The 18,617-nt window shown below is 44.3% G+C and overlaps 1 protein-coding gene across 2 annotated transcripts in view; it reads right to left on the bottom strand.

Moving 5' to 3' along the window:
- The window catches only part of LOC123851370 (uncharacterized), a 423,494-nt gene that overhangs the window by 310,355 nt on the left and 94,522 nt on the right, over window positions 1-18,617 (bottom strand). The window lies entirely within an intron of this gene.

Here is an 18,617-nt window from a genome sequence, read left to right as displayed (position 1 = left end):
TGGAACATGTTACCATCAACTCAGGGGCTTCAACCAACACCAACTTGGGTCTTACAGTTCTGCAGGGCAAAGGCCTCAAAGAAGTCTCGCGGGGCTAAAATCCCGATGTCAGCAAGGGTGCGTTCTTTGTGGAGGCTCTGGGGGAGAATCCATCCTTACCTTGTGCAGCTCTGGGAGGCGCCTGCATCCCTGGGCTCACGGCCCCTCCCTCCACCTTCAAAGCCAGCAATGACAGGCCAAGCTCGTCAGAGTGCATCCCCTCACCCCAGCCCTGTCTCCCTCTTCTCCTTTTCAGGATCCTCCTCATTAACGCTGGATCCTATTTTGTGGTCTGCAGGTCAAGAACCATCTCCATGTCCATTCCCCTCTGCCACATAAAGTAACAAACGTCCAGATTCCAGGAACTAGGATGTTGCCCTCTTCGGGGAAGGTGTCGTTCTCCCGCCCACCCCAGGAGCCTGTTCTGAAACCCCAGAGTCGCGTGGACATTGTGTGTGCACCTGCACTCTATCAGCATCTGGTGCCGAACAAAAGCCACAGCAGAATGAGGACAATGGGAACAGGGTTTGGGAATGAATGCTCAGGATGGAGGAAAAAGAGGCCTCCATGAAGAAGATAAGAGCAGCTGACGGAGCAAAGGGAACAGGGAGAGCGTGGTAATGGTACGAGGCCGTTACAGGGGAAAGGTGTGATGGACTAGAGCTGGTAAAAATCCGTGCCTGAGAAACCCTTGCCATGGGCAAGACACTGGACAAAGAGCTGCAGAAGGAATGGATCTTAATTTTAACTCACAGCTAAGTGACACTCCTGTCTCTTTCTTATACGTACAGTGTATAAAACATGTCCTCCCGTGGCAAACATTTATACATCACTTTGCGTTTCTCATCATGTCTGAATCACAGCGACCATCCTGTACCCATACATGGAGTGTCTGCCCCTGGGTAGCTATTACCAGTAAGAACTTTCCATGGATTTGTTATGGCTGGATGCAGTGAACTTGAAACAAAAAATCTCCTGTGTGGCTACATTGAGATTAATTCAGTCCATTACTGCAAAATGTCTGCATGCAAAGAGGAGCAACCAATCTTGCTTCATTGTAACAAAAGTTCTGTCTTGTGAGCTGTAGTCTGAATTACTAGCTTTAGGAGGGAAGGATAAATTGCTGTTGTTCTGGAAGTTTGCTTTTGTTTCCCTTTCCTGAGGTCATTAAAACATGTATCCATGTAACTTGATAATGCTTTTTTAATATGCAGCCCATACATTAAAGAATACCAAAATGAGCAGGGTTTGATGCAGGGCTCCTGAAACAGGAAGGGAAAGATGAACACTAATAGGATTAAATGGGTATTAACAGATGTAGCCAGGGAAACATATGTACTATGCTGAAACACTCAAGAAAGAGGCCAGGTTTTTATAGGGTTTCTTCCCCACTTTTAGAAAGGGTAATATAGATATGAGACCCACCAAAATACAAAATACACACATGCATACACACACACACACACACACAGAAACTCTCTGTATAAATGGAAATTTGATAATTTAATACTCTTTTTCTAAATTAGAGCTGAGATTTAGAGCTACCTACAGGGATGGGGCTTCAGCAGGGCCTTTAAAAGTGTTACCCAGCTGAACGAAAGTCACCAACGTGGGAATGTGCCCTCTGTGCTTGGAAGACGGACAGATTTCCGTGGGGCTGGTCCGACCTGTGAATGAGGTAAAAGGGAAGCTCCTTGTCAAGCTGAACTCTGGAATCCACTCCACGGGTTGGGAGAAGCAATTAAAAGGCTCAGTTCTGCAAAGTCTTTGGGCTTTATTTGGGATGGATCAGCGTGGGGGAAAGGATGGAGGCAGAGAGAGCAGCCAGAAGGTTAATGTGAGTGCTCTGGAGACAAGCTCTAACTGTGAGTGGGGATGTGAAAAGTAGGAGCAGACACTATCAACTACGGAAGAGGTACAATGAGTAGGGATTTGCTGCTGGAAGGCATAAGGAATGACAGAGAAGAGAGCTGACATAACTGTGAGGTTTTAAGAAGGAACAAATGGCAAAATAAGCAATTCAAACCTGAGAGAGAGGAAGCAGGGAGACACTGATCAGCCAGGTGGCCGTTTGAGTCCCACAGACCTTAGAGAGAGTGATGGAGACGATGCAGGTTTCAAATCAACATCAGCTGCCCAAAGGGAGTGGTGGTGGGACATGCATGTCTTCTTAACTCACGGGAGAGTGAGCTTTGACCCAACCGAGCACCAGCTGCCAGAGGGCAGCTGGCCTATCTGACAATTCCACAAATGGGGCCGGTACTGAAAATGATCTCTCATTGAAGCCTTGTTTAAATATAATGTGTAAGGATTTTATTTGCTCGTAACCAAGTATGCTTTTAGATGAAGCTCACGATACATCCAAACCACGGGGCAGGAGTTAGGGAGTGTTTATATTTTAATCTGAGGCAATGCATTGGCAAGACACGCTAAGTATGACTTATCCGTATAAATCACCCACAGTGGCCAGCGAATGTAAATATGTCATCCAGTGTGACAATAAGGAAGGCTGATTTGGTCGAGATGGTAGCTTGGTTCATCTCCCTATACCCTTTTATGATTAAGTTTTAAATTATTTTTGTTTGGGGCGCCTGGGTGGCTCAGATGGTTAAGCATCTGCCTTCGGCTCAGGTCATGGTCCCAGGGTCCTGGGATCGAGTCCCGCCTCGGGCTCCCTGCTAGGCGGGGAGCCTGCTTCTCCCTCTGCCTCTCTCTCTCTGACTTTCATGAATAAATAAATAAAACATTAAAAAAAATAAATTATTTTTGTTTGCTTCACGTACACTTAAAACTTTCCTCATGAAGTATCATTTGGGCTGATGTAGTCATTTGGTCATTGTTTATCCAATATTTTGTCCTATTTTTCTGCAATCCTACATAAATCCTCCCTCCTAATGCATGCTATCGTTGTTAATTTTTTATTTGTAACATTTATTTATACTTACTCCTTCCATGCTATGCTGTGAAAACATTAATATATTTTTGCCCATTCAAATTTAGCTATAAAAAAAATGCTAGGTTCATTGCTAAAACCAAAGCGATTTCACCAGTCATAAAACACATAACACAACCTGCTGGTCTGTTCCATTCTCTATATTCACATTCTCTTAAAGAAATACATTTAAAGAGAGAATGCATAAATGTCCAGCAGTGTGACTGGTAAATATGCAGGCACTAAGGGATCTTACTCCTGGTTTCTTACCGTATCTTTTTCTTCCACCTCCTGAAGGCAGGTTTGCAGTTTGGACAGTCCAAACTGTTCTGGTGCGGGCCAGGCTGTACTGTACTTATCTGAGCTCGAGAGGGCATTTACCCCCCAGGTCTCACTGCCTCCGTGTGCACACTGAGGACCCCCTCAGCTCTCTATGCTGTCACTTGCTGCCCATCCAATCATTCGGTTATTTTGGGTTCACGTTTTGCCTTCTTCCTTTGCTCTTTTTCATACAACAAAAGTTTTTATCCTCTCCTTAAAGATTCTCTCTTTTAAACCAAGTCTCTAATGACTGTGAGTTATGGAAAGAATAAAGCCACTCCTTCATTTAATTTCGCATGGGTTAAACACGTGCTGAGTAACAGGCACAAAAGCAGATGCCGGGAAGACAACAAGGAACTGCACAGAGAAAGCGCTGTTCTCACGGAGGGCACGCTCTAACGTGGGGAGGGAAAATGACCTGACAGAGAAAAACGTGGTAGGGCAGGGGATACGGAGAGCTGGGAAGAAAACTACGCCAGGTTCCGGAGAGGAACGTGGGGGCGGGGGGTGCAGACAGAGAAAACAAATACCTCTGAGAGTCAGGACAGAGGAGGGAGCAGGGCAAGTGTCTGAAGGGAGAAGGTTCCGGGAGGGGAGACGGCAGGAATGCCCATCAGCCGAGGCAGCGTGGCTGGCTCGGCCTCCTAACAGCAGGTAGACAGGCAGGGTGAGACTGGAGAGGGGCCTGGGCACAAGATCCCAGGGTGGACTATGGATTTCATGCTGGCTGAGAAGGAAAGCCCTGAGGGGCTTTCTTATGAACACTTCCACGAGCCAGGGCAAGGACAGGGGAGAAACAGGTACACCAGCCAGGCACACAGACAGGCCTCCCAGCCCTCGGGGCGAGTCTGATGCCAGCCTGGTAACGTGGTTTAGGACGGCGGGGTGGGAAGCTGTGAGAAGTGACTACAGGGCACAAGTCACTGGAACCAGAGACTACATCACACGTGAAAGAAGGACACAGAGTGCAGTAGCAACAGAGAACCCACGTGATCCACGTGGGACCACAAAAGGCCGCCATCTGCTGCCACGCCAAGTCTGTGGGAAGACCGTGGCGTTTTGTGGGGTGAGGCGCGGCGAGAGCGAAACCACAAGTTCTCGCTGTTGGACAGTTTCTCTGCGTAGAGAAACAGAAATATAAACATAAATCCAAATATTGCTCTTCTATGAGCACGAGGATTAAGCGTTTTGAGACTTCCTTGGTCGTTTGATCTCGTTTATACCTGACATGAGGGCCAGAAGAGACATGTGTCGACTCCCCTCCTGCCAGGTGGGGTAAGCCTGGGACACAGACAGCAGAAACTTCGCATAGTGCATTCCACAAACACGCACAAGGCACCCGTCTTGTGACTGCGCCGTGCCCCGACCTTGGGTTATCGCAGCCAACAGACGGACCACATCCTGGACTTCACGGTGTGGATGCTCAGGGGCTTTGAACTCATGACCACCTGAAAGCATTTCCCCTGCGCCTGCCAGCCTGATTCTGATTGTCAAAAGCTGCAGGGAGTCAGCTGTCACCCAGTGTCCCCCTTCCCCCACTGTGTGCTAAGGGGCTACGGGGACAAATGCCACCAGGCGTCAGCAGGGGACCCCCACCACGTCACCCCTTCACCTGCCCCTCCCTCATTCTTGCACGCTGGATCACCCCATTAACGGGCCTCCACTTCCCTCCCTCGTCAAACCCTTCACGGTGTTTCTGCCCTAGGTTTATCCTCGGTGAACTCCTCTTCTTCCTCAGATCTCTGCACATGCTCTTGCCCTTCGTTCCCGGACACAGACTTAGCTCTTCCCTGATGACAGGGCTTCACGTGCAGCCGTGCCTTCTGTCCCAGAGCTTATAGACACAGCAAGGCCTGGAGACACCTTATTCTCTGCTCAATCCCGCTTCCTGCAGGTGACTGCTGTGGACTCCGTGCCATGGACACGTTCTTCCTTACTGAGCCCGCAGCGCGGCTAGAGGCCTGTCCTCCAGCATGACTAACACCCAGTATGTTTGCGCTTAGTCCCTGTCTTTCCCTCTCTGTTCTCTTTATGATGCTACAGGTGTTTTCTGTCCCCAGAAGAGGATGCATTTTCTTCTGCCGTATCACGTATTAACGCAACTTTAGCAGGTTCCTCTGCTCGGGGTCTCCCAAGGCCAAAACTAAGCTGCCCACAGGACTAGGCTCCTCCTGGAGACCCTGGGGAAGAATCACCTTCAAGTTCACACAGGCTCTTTGAAGAACACTAGTCCATTCGGATGTGGGGTGTAGGCCCCCATCGTCTGACTGTCGGCTGGGATCCCTGTCAGCTACTAGGTCCTTCACGTGTCTTCGTATCAGAGTGCCTGCCCTGCAGCCAAAACCTCCTTCATTTCTCTGAGTTTTGCTTCTCTTCTCAGCTACAGAAAACCCTGCCTGTATGTGGCTGCTGGGATCAGGTCAGTCCCGGGTCGACAATCCCCTATCTGGAGGACACCGATTAGGAACCCGAATTCAGGCTGCAAAGTTCCTTTTGCCATGTATCTAGTGTGACATAAGAATGAAAAGTAACACCTGGAGGCACAAGTCAGCCTGCCATAGCTCCCAACCCAAGCCTCCAAGCGCGTGTGTTGTCTCAGGAGTGACGTAAAGGGCCTAACGCAGAGATGGAAAAAGCAGTACATCCTGGAAGAGACTGCTAATTGCTGAAGCACTTCCAGACCACACCTTCCTCTGAGCACGGGTGTGGGTGACTGCTAGAAGCTGACGGTTCTTTCAGTCGACGCCGTGAAGTCAAGGCATGAGCACCATGGGCAGCCGTGTGGCATGTGGGCAGGCGCGCGGGATGCCTAAGTCGTGTGGGCAACAAGAGGATGGAAAAATGGTGCGCCTGCAAAGGTTTCGTGTCTTTAAACAAATACTGAGAAAAGTGCGAGCGTCAAATACGTGAGATGTTTGTTTTCAACTGATCTCAACTCGCTACTCTAAGGAGCAAGGCCAGATGTTTAAAGGGATCGTTCCATGATGCTGAGCTGGATGGGTCACACCATCTGTTACGGTGACGTGGGATGCAGAGACCCACGGTGACTGCTCATATGCTCAAAATAATACTCCCTTCTTTTCCAAATATACTTCACGTGTACGTGAACGCTTACGGGAGATGGAGGAAACTGAAGACTAGATGACGGTTTCTTTTGTTCTTTTAAACCAACAATTATAAAATCATAAAAAGAAAAAGAAGAGGCAGGGTGGCATACAGAATACTCACTGGAATCTGGAAGAAATGATTTCTAGTCCCTGTCTGTTCATTACCTGGCCACACGACCACGAGCAAGCAGGACACTCCGCCGAACCCATTACCCTCGTATATCTAAGATACTGACATGTGACTTATCACATCTTCGGTCGCCTTCACCTCAAAGACACGGTCCCATTGTGCACATCTGTACCGCAGGCTCATCCACTGGGTCTCCGCCCTGGGCGGCGCCTTCGTAGAGCTCCACGGACTCTTCCGTATCACCCAATCTCATTCAACGACAGTAAAGGACCTGCCTTGTTCGACCGCCTCCTGGCAGAGCAGACCCCCCTCCCGACGGACGAAGTGCCCGTGTCTGACCACAATCGGTTCCTCGGGTTCGACTCTGATCGGCTCACATACACACAGCTCATTGAACTGTTTCATGGCCTTACACTCTGTCCCAGGACTGCTGTCTCACAGGACCACAGCCTAAACTGATTAGGGCGCTCCCCACAATCCCACTGCTTTTCTGTGTTACGTTTCACACACCCAACCTACCTTGCTCAGAACTGAGGGCAAATCCGGGATCCCGGAAGAAGACTCTGATGTCATGATTTTCTGCTAAAGGGGTAAAACTAACAATTTCCTAGATTTTACTGATTCTTTCAGGGGGCTTTATATTTCAATATATTTTCCAAATATATTTATATCAAATATATTTCAAATATATTTCAATCACCTTTTTTATTCAGTAGAAAATTCATCCAAATTCTCCATCCTTTTAGCCATTGTCTTACCAGTCCTTGCTAAAAAAGAAAACAGAAAAAAAACGAGGCACAAGAAAACAGGAAAAAATGTCCAAGTTCTTCAGATGCATGTGGTACGGAAGAGTAAAAATGTAGTCTTCCTGGGCTCCGAAGATTTCTCACCATATGTTCCATGTAAGTACAATTCTGTTTTCATTATTTTATTTTTTCGCATGGGTGCTGTTAGAGGGGTAGTGATGGAAAATAATTAGCTCTGGTTAAAAAATTCACATGACTGGGCGCCTGGGCGGCTCAGTTGGTTAAGCGACTGCCTTCGGCTCAGGTCATGATCCTGGAGTCCCGGGATCGAGTCCCGCATCGGGCTCCCTGCTCGGCAGGGAGTCTGCTTCTCCCTCTGACCTTCCTCCTTCTCATGCTCTCTGTCTCTCATTCTCTCTCTCTCAAATAAATAAATAAAAAATCTTTAAAAAAAAAAATTCACACGACAAAATTCTTATTAAAATGTTTCCCTCTTTTCAGTACTGGTATTCAAGAGGCTGATACTTTCTCATTTTTATTTCTGTTCCTGGAATGCATATCCCTAGACCCTCTGTACACATTCTATCTAAAATTTTATATATATAATATGTATACGTGAGCTATAAATACCTGAAATACATACATGAACTATGCACATCTGATTGTATATACAGTTATACAAACACGATATATAAATCTGAATATATAAATATATAACCATCTGAACTAAGTCATAAATTGATGTGATAAGTGCTTAAGCCAGCATGATGGGCATCAGGACAAAATGAAAATATTTAACAGTTATGATGAGGTCCTGGTAAGGTTCACGGAGCCTTTCATCTAGAACTATTCACTGTGCATCTATTTTTTTTATTATTTTTTAAAAACATCTTATTTATTTATCTGAGAGAGAACATAAGCGGGGAGTGGGGGGAGGGAGAGGGAGAGGGAGAGGGAGAAGCAGACTCCCCACTGAGCAGGGAGCCGGACGTGGGGCTCGATCCCAGGACCCTGAGATCGCGACCTGAGCCAAGGCAGACGCTTCATCAACTGAGCCACCGAGGCGCCCCTCACTGAGCATCTATTAAACACCCGTCTTAAAGTGAGGCAGCAAGAAATGAAGGGATAGAAAAATAAAGGTTCCTTCTGCTTTAGTTGAAATTGTGTGTCCACGAAATCATGGTCCTCTTCAAAGAGCTGAGGCAAACAATCCCAGAAAAAGGCTGGGTGGGCTTCTGCAACATTTTTCTAAAGCTGGTCCAGTTGCTACCTAGGTAGAGCAAAGTCCCTCTCCAATGAAGCAATACCCCTTCCTTCACCTGTCCCTCACCAATGAAGCAACACACCAGAGAAAGACAAAATACCGTATGATTTCACTCATATGTGGAATTTAAGAAACAAATGAGCGAAGGGGAAAAGGAGGAGAGGCAAACTAAGAAGCAGACTCTTAACTACAGAGAACACAGTGACAGTTGGTTACCAGAGGGGAGGGGGGACGGGTTAAACAGATGATGGGGGATGAAGGAGGACATCTGTTGTGATGAGCAGCAAGTGACATATGGAAGTGCTGAATCACTACACTGTACATCTGAAACTAACGTTACACTGTATGTTAACTAACTGGAATTAAAATGAAAACTTAAAAAAAAATACCAGAAGTGTAAGTGAGTACAAGAACGTAGTTTATTTTGCAGCCTATGTATTGACAGTGATCATTCTACCTGATTAAAATATGATTATGGAAAACAAAGAATTATCCAGGAAACAATGCAGTCATCCTATGACAATTTGCATATCTCAAAACAGGGCAAATTTAAAAGATGCTTTTTCTGCTTTAATTTTCCATTATACTAACGTTGTTAAAGTTATGCTCTTCCTTTCCTACTATTCAAGGCTCACTGCTGTGACTAGCTGGGAGGAAGAGATGTTTCGTATTGGAATAATACTGCCTAGTTCTCCGTGAAAATCTTGAGGGAATACGATGAACAGTGATGGAAAGTTCTATTCCCAGATGCTCCATTGTTTCCTGACCCAAATCATGGTGCAATCTGCAAAGTACCTCAAACAGAGGCTGACACCTGCTTCAGCTCTCACAAGCCACTGGAGTCAAGAAGGAATCTCAGTATCTCATGCTGGTAATCGATAGGCTACCAAATATCTGATGGTTCAATTCCTTCACAGAGAAGAAGGCTACGAAATTTCTGATGGTTCAATTCCTTCACAGAGAAAAAATCACGTATAGGATTTAATTGCCTGTGATCTGATTATATTTACATGACCTGGGAATGAAAAGATAATGTCTTTTTTGCAGATTATTTTTAAAAAACAGTCTAATTTTCCAAACACATTGGAAACATTTCCTCTTGGAATACAGCGGTGCTTTTCTCTAAATAATAACATCATCTTGTGGGAGTCTACTTTTAATTTATTGAAGGCTTGCTTTATTATTTCTAATAAAAGAAAACAGGGTATAAAACATATTCAAACAAATGCCCATGCATATGTCACCCAGAATTAACAACAGGGGCCACTTTTGGTTTGGCTCAGACATTTAAAAAGAGCATGAAACATTTCACGTAAAGATGAAGTCACCCATGACGACATTCCGTCCCATCACCTCTTTTCTTTCTCCTTGTAACTACCACCAAGAATCTGATGCACAGGGGCGCCTGGGTTAAGCATCTGACTTTGGCTCGGGTCATGATCTCAGGGTCCTGGGATCGAGCTCTGTATGGAGTGCTCAGTGGGGATTCTGCTTCTCCCTCTCCCCCTCCCCCAGTCTCTCAAATAAATAAAATCTTAAAAAAAAAAAAAAAAAAGAATGTGATGCATAGCCAGACTCTTCTTCTAAGGGAAGTTCTACAGAATTGTCTCATAAACAGTACAGTGCCCTGTGCATCTTCAGTGACCATGAATGGTACAGAGTTAATCTTCTCCTACAACTTGGTTTTTATTATGGTGTTGACTGCTATCTTTTCACATCTCTAGTGAATTACTTTTAAATGTTATATTTATTGTACCCCATGTTATAGATCTATTTCACACTTACCATCATCTGTTGATAGATGTTTAAGTTTTCCCTACCAAAAAATGAAAAACTAAGCAATGAACTTCCATGTATAAATCTTTTTGAGTTCAATTAAGTATTCCAATTTTTGTCAAAAAAAAGGTAATTATGTGTTTGTATTTGATTTTTACATGTGTGTATGAAACGATTTTTTTTGCCATTTATTTACCTTTGACACTTTATTTATCTTTACCTTTGGCATTTAAAAAATCCGTTTATTTTGTTGCCATATTATCTGGTCCACCCAAAATCAGGATTATGGTATTTTCTCATGTGTTTTTAGGTAGAATTGTACCATAAATAACTACTTTATGAAAACACCTATTCCCTTTCCATGTATTATGTCATTAACTTTTTATCTATCTTTCAAACAAAAAGTTAGTAAAACAGATTAAAAATGCTTACTAACTACTCAATCACTGTTAGGAACTGACACGTATCAAAACTGGGCGAGAACAAAATGATTCTACTGGGGAGAAATAAGATGTTTAAGGGGCCCCAATCTCATGAATTTGTCTCTCTGCTGTCTAATGCAATACTTTGTGCAGAAGTTTCAGCTACCATGTGTGGAGCTGTCTGCACTTTATACTCAACTCCCCATCCTGTCATCTTCACAGGCAACTGCCATGTCTTCTAATGATAACGGTGATGATCATCAACATGACAATTATACCAGTGCTCACCAACATGACAAGCGATAGCATCATCTCTTGAATGCTAAACACCATAAAAGCATTTACGTAAATCACCTTCCTTAGTGTCACCCAATTATGATCCGAGGAATTACTTCCTTCACTTCACAGAAGAGGGAAAGGAGACTCTAGGAGGTTATACATGTTGCCGGTAGTCACTCATCCAGCCAGTGACTCAGGGGACAATGAGCCGAGGAACACAGAGAGCCCTAGACCTGAGCTATTCCTTCCTCCTCGTTGTGTACCCAGATGTCTATGTCTGGAAAACAGCAAGTACACAGAGATCTGTAAGCCAACAAATAACATCCTTCATAAGAAGAACAAAATTCTAGTTAGTAAGGTGCTTTACTGGTCCCATGTGGGTAAGAACTTAAAAACAAGTGACGAAGGGCGCCTGGGTGGCTCAGTCGATTGACTGTCCAACTCTTAGTTTCGGCTCAGGTCGTGATCCCGGGGTCTTGGGATGGAGCCCCGAGTAGGGCTCTGCGCTCAGCGGGAAGTCTGCTTCTCCCTCTCCTTCTGCCCTTCCCCCGACTCATGTACACTCTCTCTGAAATAAATAAATCTTAAAAAAAAAGTGATTGAGAACCAATAAAAAACACCAGTTACAACATTATGTATGCAAATGACAAGATTATTTATGAATTCATATTGTATGAGAATTTGCAAATTTTCAAAGGCCAAATATATTTAGCTAGTTTCTTATAAACTAGCTAATAGTTTTAAACACCAAAGTGTTTAATGGGAAAAAAATTATTTCCAAGCACTTAGATCATTTTGTAAATGGAGTGTGTGGTTAATAGGGAGTGAATTCCCTAAAACAGTATTTTCATGACTTGCCTGATGATAAGAAACACTTGGGAAACTTGTTAAAAGTACTGACTCTTCATATGGAAGCTGGGAACACTGAAACAAAGGATCTAAGGGATGAGCTCCCATCCAGCCTTGTTTAGTGTACCTGTCAACCAGTGAGCAATAGTTCAGGACAAGCAGAGAAAGAAACAACACACACACACATAACATTGTCAGATTAGTCTATGGACTCTACGTTAGCTTTCACCAAAAATACAAAAAGGAGATGGAAACAGACATTTGTCAATTCAAATACAAAATACAAATGTGTTGCATCTGTAATCTGGCAAATTTCCAAAGACCAGATATATTAATTTGAATAACTTGAATTTAGTGCTTAATAGGAAAAAAAATCTCCCCAGACATATAGGCTGTTTCATATAATGTCATCCATCCATCCATCCATCCATCCATCCATCCATCCATCCATCTCCTGGCTTGAAGTATGCAAACAAAAAGATAATTATGTGATCCCTTTCTAAGCTTGAGAATGATAAAACATCTTAACTGCCCCAAATTAACGTTTAAGAAAACTTGCTTTTGTACAAAGAAAAGTCATCTTTGTTCTGCAAACCCAATGCCACTTGAGTAGAGGAAAAATCATCAGGCTGGGAGGTTTTGAACGTGTCCCAGATGGACAGGATCAGCATTTTACAGTAGTCTGGACATGAAGCTGTACTCTGAACCAGGTCTCTAAAAGGAACACAAGTTTTTCTGTCTATACATCTGATCCTTCCCATCAACCACATACAGTTTACAAATAGAGTTCTCAGTTCTCAGGTACAAAGCCACTTTTATGAAATATACCCTCCCCCCCCTCCCCCCAGGAAACTGCTCATGCACTATCCTGTGCTTTCCCAAATATTGGAAAACTTACAGTTTCACCAGGAACCATTTCTTCAGGACACAGGAACTCATCTAGTTTGAATGAATTGATTACGTTACTGAAGCATGAATTCAGCAGACAGAATCTGCTGGGCTCAGGCATGCCAGGTGATTGTAAGTGTGTGGGGGTGGGGGGCAGTGCTTGAGAGGGTAGACCTTCAGCATTTCTGAGATTAGCACAATGTCCTTACACGTCTGTTTTTTCACACTGCAGGAGAAGTGAACTGAATTTCGCCCAGGACGGGGACCATCATGTTACGTAGCATGCCTACCTCCTATGTGCAGCTTGTTCCTAAGTGACAGAGGAGATGCTCCCTGGTTCTGCACGAAGGTCAAGAACAACAGTAACAATAAAAACAACCCCTCCAGAAAAATCCCAAACCAATTCACAAACCACCAAAAAATACTGCCTTGAGATTTCAGGTATTAAAAACAAATAAGCTGACCTCAGGCAGGTATGGCCAGGAAACCCTGAGTGGCCAGAGAAGCACCAAGAAGAAATTCTGTGGAAAGAAACCTTCAGCTCTGAAATGTTCTCCTGGGGGGAGGTGCCCTCCACACAAGCCTCATAAAAATCCCATAGAGGTAGATCCAAGTGAAAAAAGAATCATAATAAAAAAAATCATAAAACGTATGATTTCTACCCACGATGTGTGATACTCACTAGAATCAAACAGGAGGATTTAACCCCAAAAGATATCAGACATGAAGACTGTCAAAACAGAATATGAAATAAGTATATATTAGATATATTTTAAAAAACAGAAGGAATCAACAAATGTGTAAGGAACGAGATAAACACGGTCAGGCAGATTTTTGAGAAAATACTAAGTAGAGCTTTAAAAATTGAAGAAAAATGAAAAAGACTGTTGAAATTTCAAAAATCAATGGCAGGATTACAGGCAGATTGAGAGAGATGAAGAGAATTCCAGTGAAGAGTAATAAGGAAGTATGGAAATAAGTCAGCATGGGCCACAGGGAGGTAAAGAAGAATGGAAATTAAATACAGTGTTTAGATTTCGCTGACTGAATGACAAGGTCCAACATACACTCAAAAGAACACAGGACATTTTTTTTCTTGGGATTTGATGAAAGGCACAAATTTTCTGAATCAGAAAGATCAGTTAGTCCTAAGCAAGACAATTAAGGATGCAGAAAATTTGAACCTAAAATGCATATATTGGGAAAAACAGCTGTTAGAGATTCTTGTGTCAAGAACTGAAACCAAGCAGTTAAACAAAGTCTAGGAAATTAGTCAACAAAGTATAAGGATGGTAATAATAAAGACAGCACAAATTAATTAAAGAGCTGACAAAGAAATAAAATAGGTCAATGCTGGATCTTTTTACAAGAAAGCTAAGAATGGGGCGCCTGAGTGGCTCGCTTGGTTGAGCATCTGCCTTTGGCTCAGGTCATGATCTCCGAGTCCTGGGGTTGAGCCCTGCATCAGGCTCCCTGCTCAGTGGGGAGTTTGCTTGCTCATGCTCTGTCTCTCACGCTTTCTCTTAATAAATAAATAGAATATTCAAAAAAACAAAAAGGTAAGAATGATAACCTCCTAGAAATTTGACCCCCCGAAAAATAAAAATAATAAAGTACCCTAGAAATGAGCCAGTTAACCAGCAGATTAACTACATTCTGCTCAAAGTTTCAAAATGTACATTATACACATTCCTTTGCACACATTAAGACAAACTCAAAAGGAGACTGAAATCCTGGATAGCCTGACATGCATTAAATAAAACTGGCCTAATTATGCTTCAGCACATTGTGTATTACGTTTCACAGTGAAACCCTGAGCATAGGAATATTACAGCATGGCCGGCCCCGGCCACCCTGCTGAGCTCCCCGGCTGGTGAAGCAGGCACAGCACTCTTCCATGCACCCAACGGAGTAGCCAATCGCCATATGTAACTATTTAAATTTAAATCAATTAAAACTAAATAAAATTCAAAACTCAGTCCTTTGGCTTTGGCAGCCACGTTTCCAGTACCGTACGTCTGCAGGTGCCTCGTAAAAGATATTCTGGTAAAGAGAAGCCAGGTGAGGTTCTGCCAAGGACAAACTCATATGCAGAGCTGGGGAAATGGGAAGGCTGAGTACAATGAAGGTCTTTCAGATGCTGAGCAAACTTTCCTGTAGAGAACCAGATAATAAATATCTTCGGCTATACTGTGGGCCAAAGAATGTCACAAGAACTCAACTCTGCCGTTGTGCTGGAAACGAAGCACAGACTCGTCCTCGAGCGGCCATGGCTGTCTTCCAACAAAACGCGATTCACAAAACAGGTGGTGGTGGGCCGGCTGTGGCCCAGAGGTGCTCGTCTGCCACCCCAGGACTAGTGGAGGGGCACGAAATAAAAACAGTGGTTTCCCATTTCCTCAGGATACTTTTCCACAACCAGGAGAAAATTACCGCATTGCAATGGGTACTTTTATAGCCCTGCGGTACTTTCTGGAACACAACACATTCAACCAAGAAGATGCCAGACCAGACCAGACCAATTTGGTTTTATTTTTGTTTTTTGGTTTTTGTTTTCTTGCACTCCCATGAAAGTAGTCCTGCACACTGGGCACCGAGTAAGCCAGTTCTGATCGCTATCATCTCGTTCCCCCATGGCATGCCTTGCAGACTCCACTGAAGAACGCAGGATGATCTCACCGATCAAACTGGCTTGAATTATCAGCTACCTGGGGACTGTCCTGTCCCTTTAATACCCAACCCGAGACGCTGAGGGGCTCTGATCAGGGCCCGGGCTCTGACAAGCCCGGCTGGAAATGCGGTAGCAGCTTGTTAAACAGAAGCAGGTGACCTCCGCCTTCCAGTGCCTTGTCACAAGCCTCCTCGGATCTCTGACCCCTCTTTCTACACTTGCTCTTTGCTCCAAAGAGGAATAAAAAGCATCCTCAATCTTGCTGCACAAAGAAGCTGTCTGGAAGGCCTTCACTCAGAGCTCGGGCATAAAGACTGAAAAAGCTCCCAACCTCCCGAAACCAGCCTTTAACAGATGAATCTAGCAGAAACCTGGGGCCCCTCTAGAGACAGAAACACATAAAGTTATGCTGCTCTCTTGGACACCTTTATGAACAGCAGGGGTTATCAGGCACACGAGGAAAACAGTTCACTGCTCAACAAACGTGAACTAGACCACGAACACAAAACAAACAAAGCTCCCATTTATTGAGAAAAGGCCTTCTGAAACCACAGTGATTTCATTCATGTTTAGGGGTGGGCTTAGGGCCTGCGTTTTCCTATGAAAACAGCGTGATACCATCTTTCACCTAACTCTTCTGCTTGCCTCCACTCAGTTTGGTTTCCCAATTGCCTGAGAGAACAAAGAACACATTTACGTAAAGAAAATCCAGGAAAAACAATGACCAAGTCTGGACTGATTCTGCATTCATACATTTGGGAAAGGTGTATTATAATTCTTTGATAACGGGGGGTAATATTTAGTAACCTCTGCTGTGAGCCTTGAATCAAGTTGACACTCATTACGTAAACGCTGAATCCCTAAGTTAACTCCGCAGCCAACACCAACATCTGGCTGGGCCTCTGTTACTGAGGGGGTGTGTGTCTTGACGGCAAACTGCGTCTTCAGAAATGCCACAGAAATGCCATGCATACATACACAGATCAACAGACAGGAATGAAATAAATGAACATTTCTTGAACTTTGCTGAGTCTCAAAGCCTCTGCTTATCATCTATTTTTCAGTTGTTCAGATGAAGCGAGTGAAGCTCACAGAAGTTGAAATCAGATCACACCACTAGAAAGGAGGTGACTCATGTCCCCAACCCTAGACTCTGCTTGACTTATATACCTGTTTTCTTCTCTTTCCTGTAAGAGTGGGGTTACAATAATCAGACTCTTATAGGATAGGCTTAGTTGAAGGACTTTAGGGCTGTGGATTCCTTCTATATTAAAATTGCAACCATGGGGCGCCTGGGTGGCTCAGTTGGTTAAGCGACTGCCTTCGGCTCAGGTCATGATCCTGGAGTCCCGGGATCGAGTCCCGCATCGGGCTCCCTGCTCGGCAGGGAGTCTGTTTCTCCCTCTGACCCTCCCCCCTCTCATGCTCTCTCTCTCTCTCATTCTCTCTCTCAAATAAATAAATAAAATCTTAAAAAAAAAATTGCAACCATGATACATATCCATGTGCATATCATACATATCATATATATGTGTATATATACATATAATTTCTTTTTTGCATAGACTTCATTCTACATAAAGTTGATATCAGATGCTCTCAAAATTCAAGAATACTCAGAAATAGAAAAGATCTTTACATGGACTAGCAGAGAAAGAACCTTGATCCAAAATTTTAATGGGCTGTAGAATGACATTTTATTTATTTATTTATTTTTAAAAGATTTTATTTATTTGAGAGAGAGAATGAGATAGAGCGAGAGCATGAGAGGGGGGAGGGTCAGAGGGAGAAGCAGGCTCCTGGCCGAGCAGGGAGCCCGATGCGGGACTCGATCCCAGGACTCCAGGATCATGACCTGAGCCGAAGGCAGTCGCTTAACCAACTGAGCCACCCAGGCGCCCATGACATTTTAGATTTATATAGAATAACCAACTTTCGTTGGCAGTACGTAGATAATATTCTGGCTTTTAACATCAAGCGTACTAAAGAATGAAAGTAAAGAGCTCATCAGAAAATATATATGCATCTGCATGCTTTGGAACCCAAGTTTTTTTACCATGGAAAGAAGAGAAAAAGTAGACTAGTTTTGAAACAATACAATTTAGTGCCATGTGATTAGTTTCCTTTGTAGCTTTTCCCGAAATGCTGGACGGGTAACTTGCTAGCACAACGAGCAAGCAATGTGCTAACGAGCACATTGGCTTTATGTGACCCAGAAGGACCCCCTCTGCACCTTCATGAAGAATACCAATTTCTACGGCACTGGGAGGAAAAGGACAGCAATATCTATAGAGAGTTGCCCTGTGGCCAAGCAGTTTTTTTTTCTCCAGTAGTGGGAACTGACATAAGATACAGAGCTCACTGCAAATGCTCACAGTACACTTATCTTCCCAAATGCAAGGCTCATGGAAAGGACAACGCAGCAGCTAAAGCTGATCGATGAGAGCAATGCACGTAGACTGTACAAACTCCGAAGAGAGTGTACTGTCTTTATCCCAACTGTACTTGTTGACCACCTCATGCATATATAGAAGCACTGCTAACTCCTTGAAGAATCTGGGAAAGTAGCCAAAGAACATTCCTATCTTGGCACAGAAAGGTGACTGCTTGAGAAAACCTCAGAAAAAGCCACCTCCACCACGGACGGTGGGGCGGGCTCTGAGGTGTCAGGGCAAGTCGCAGAAGCAGGGCCAGACAAGGACGGGCGAGAACAGATGGATGTCTGGACCGTGCCACCAGGCTCCTCCCGGTCCGGGCATCACCTCACTGAAATTCGTCAGGAGTAAGGTGGGGCAAGTTCCCCGTTGCCCAGAACCGCCAACCAGACACTGCATATTCCTTTCGTTCACATGTGCACATGCGGGCTTTACTGCAGCCTGTCCTAAGAATATAATCTCAAGGTAATGACCCTGCGTTTCTGCTGTGCATAAGCTACATGCAGACCTGCACACGTATGCTCTTCAGAAAACTGTCCGTCTTACTGTGCTCACACCTCATACCTACTTCGGAGTCCTAAGCCTAACTTCTGAGATCACTAAGGAGAAATTTCACAGCAGGACCATCGGGCAGACAGCTGCCGCTGGGCTGTGAATGGCCACAGGCAGCTCCACAGAGGTGTCCGCCAGGCCCCCTTTCTCTTTGAAGGAGAAAATGTCAAGTCAACCTCTCGTGACCCAGGAAGAGGGTATTTTTT

Source organism: Mirounga angustirostris, unplaced genomic scaffold (assembly GCF_029215605.1).
Source record: "Mirounga angustirostris isolate CCGP_5_RB_7025 unplaced genomic scaffold, mMirAng1.0.hap1 SCAF_11, whole genome shotgun sequence".
In the NCBI taxonomy this organism is placed as follows: domain Eukaryota; kingdom Metazoa; phylum Chordata; class Mammalia; order Carnivora; family Phocidae; genus Mirounga; species Mirounga angustirostris.
Note: the sequence above shows the minus strand (reverse complement) of the source record. Positions and strands in the feature narration are given on the sequence as shown.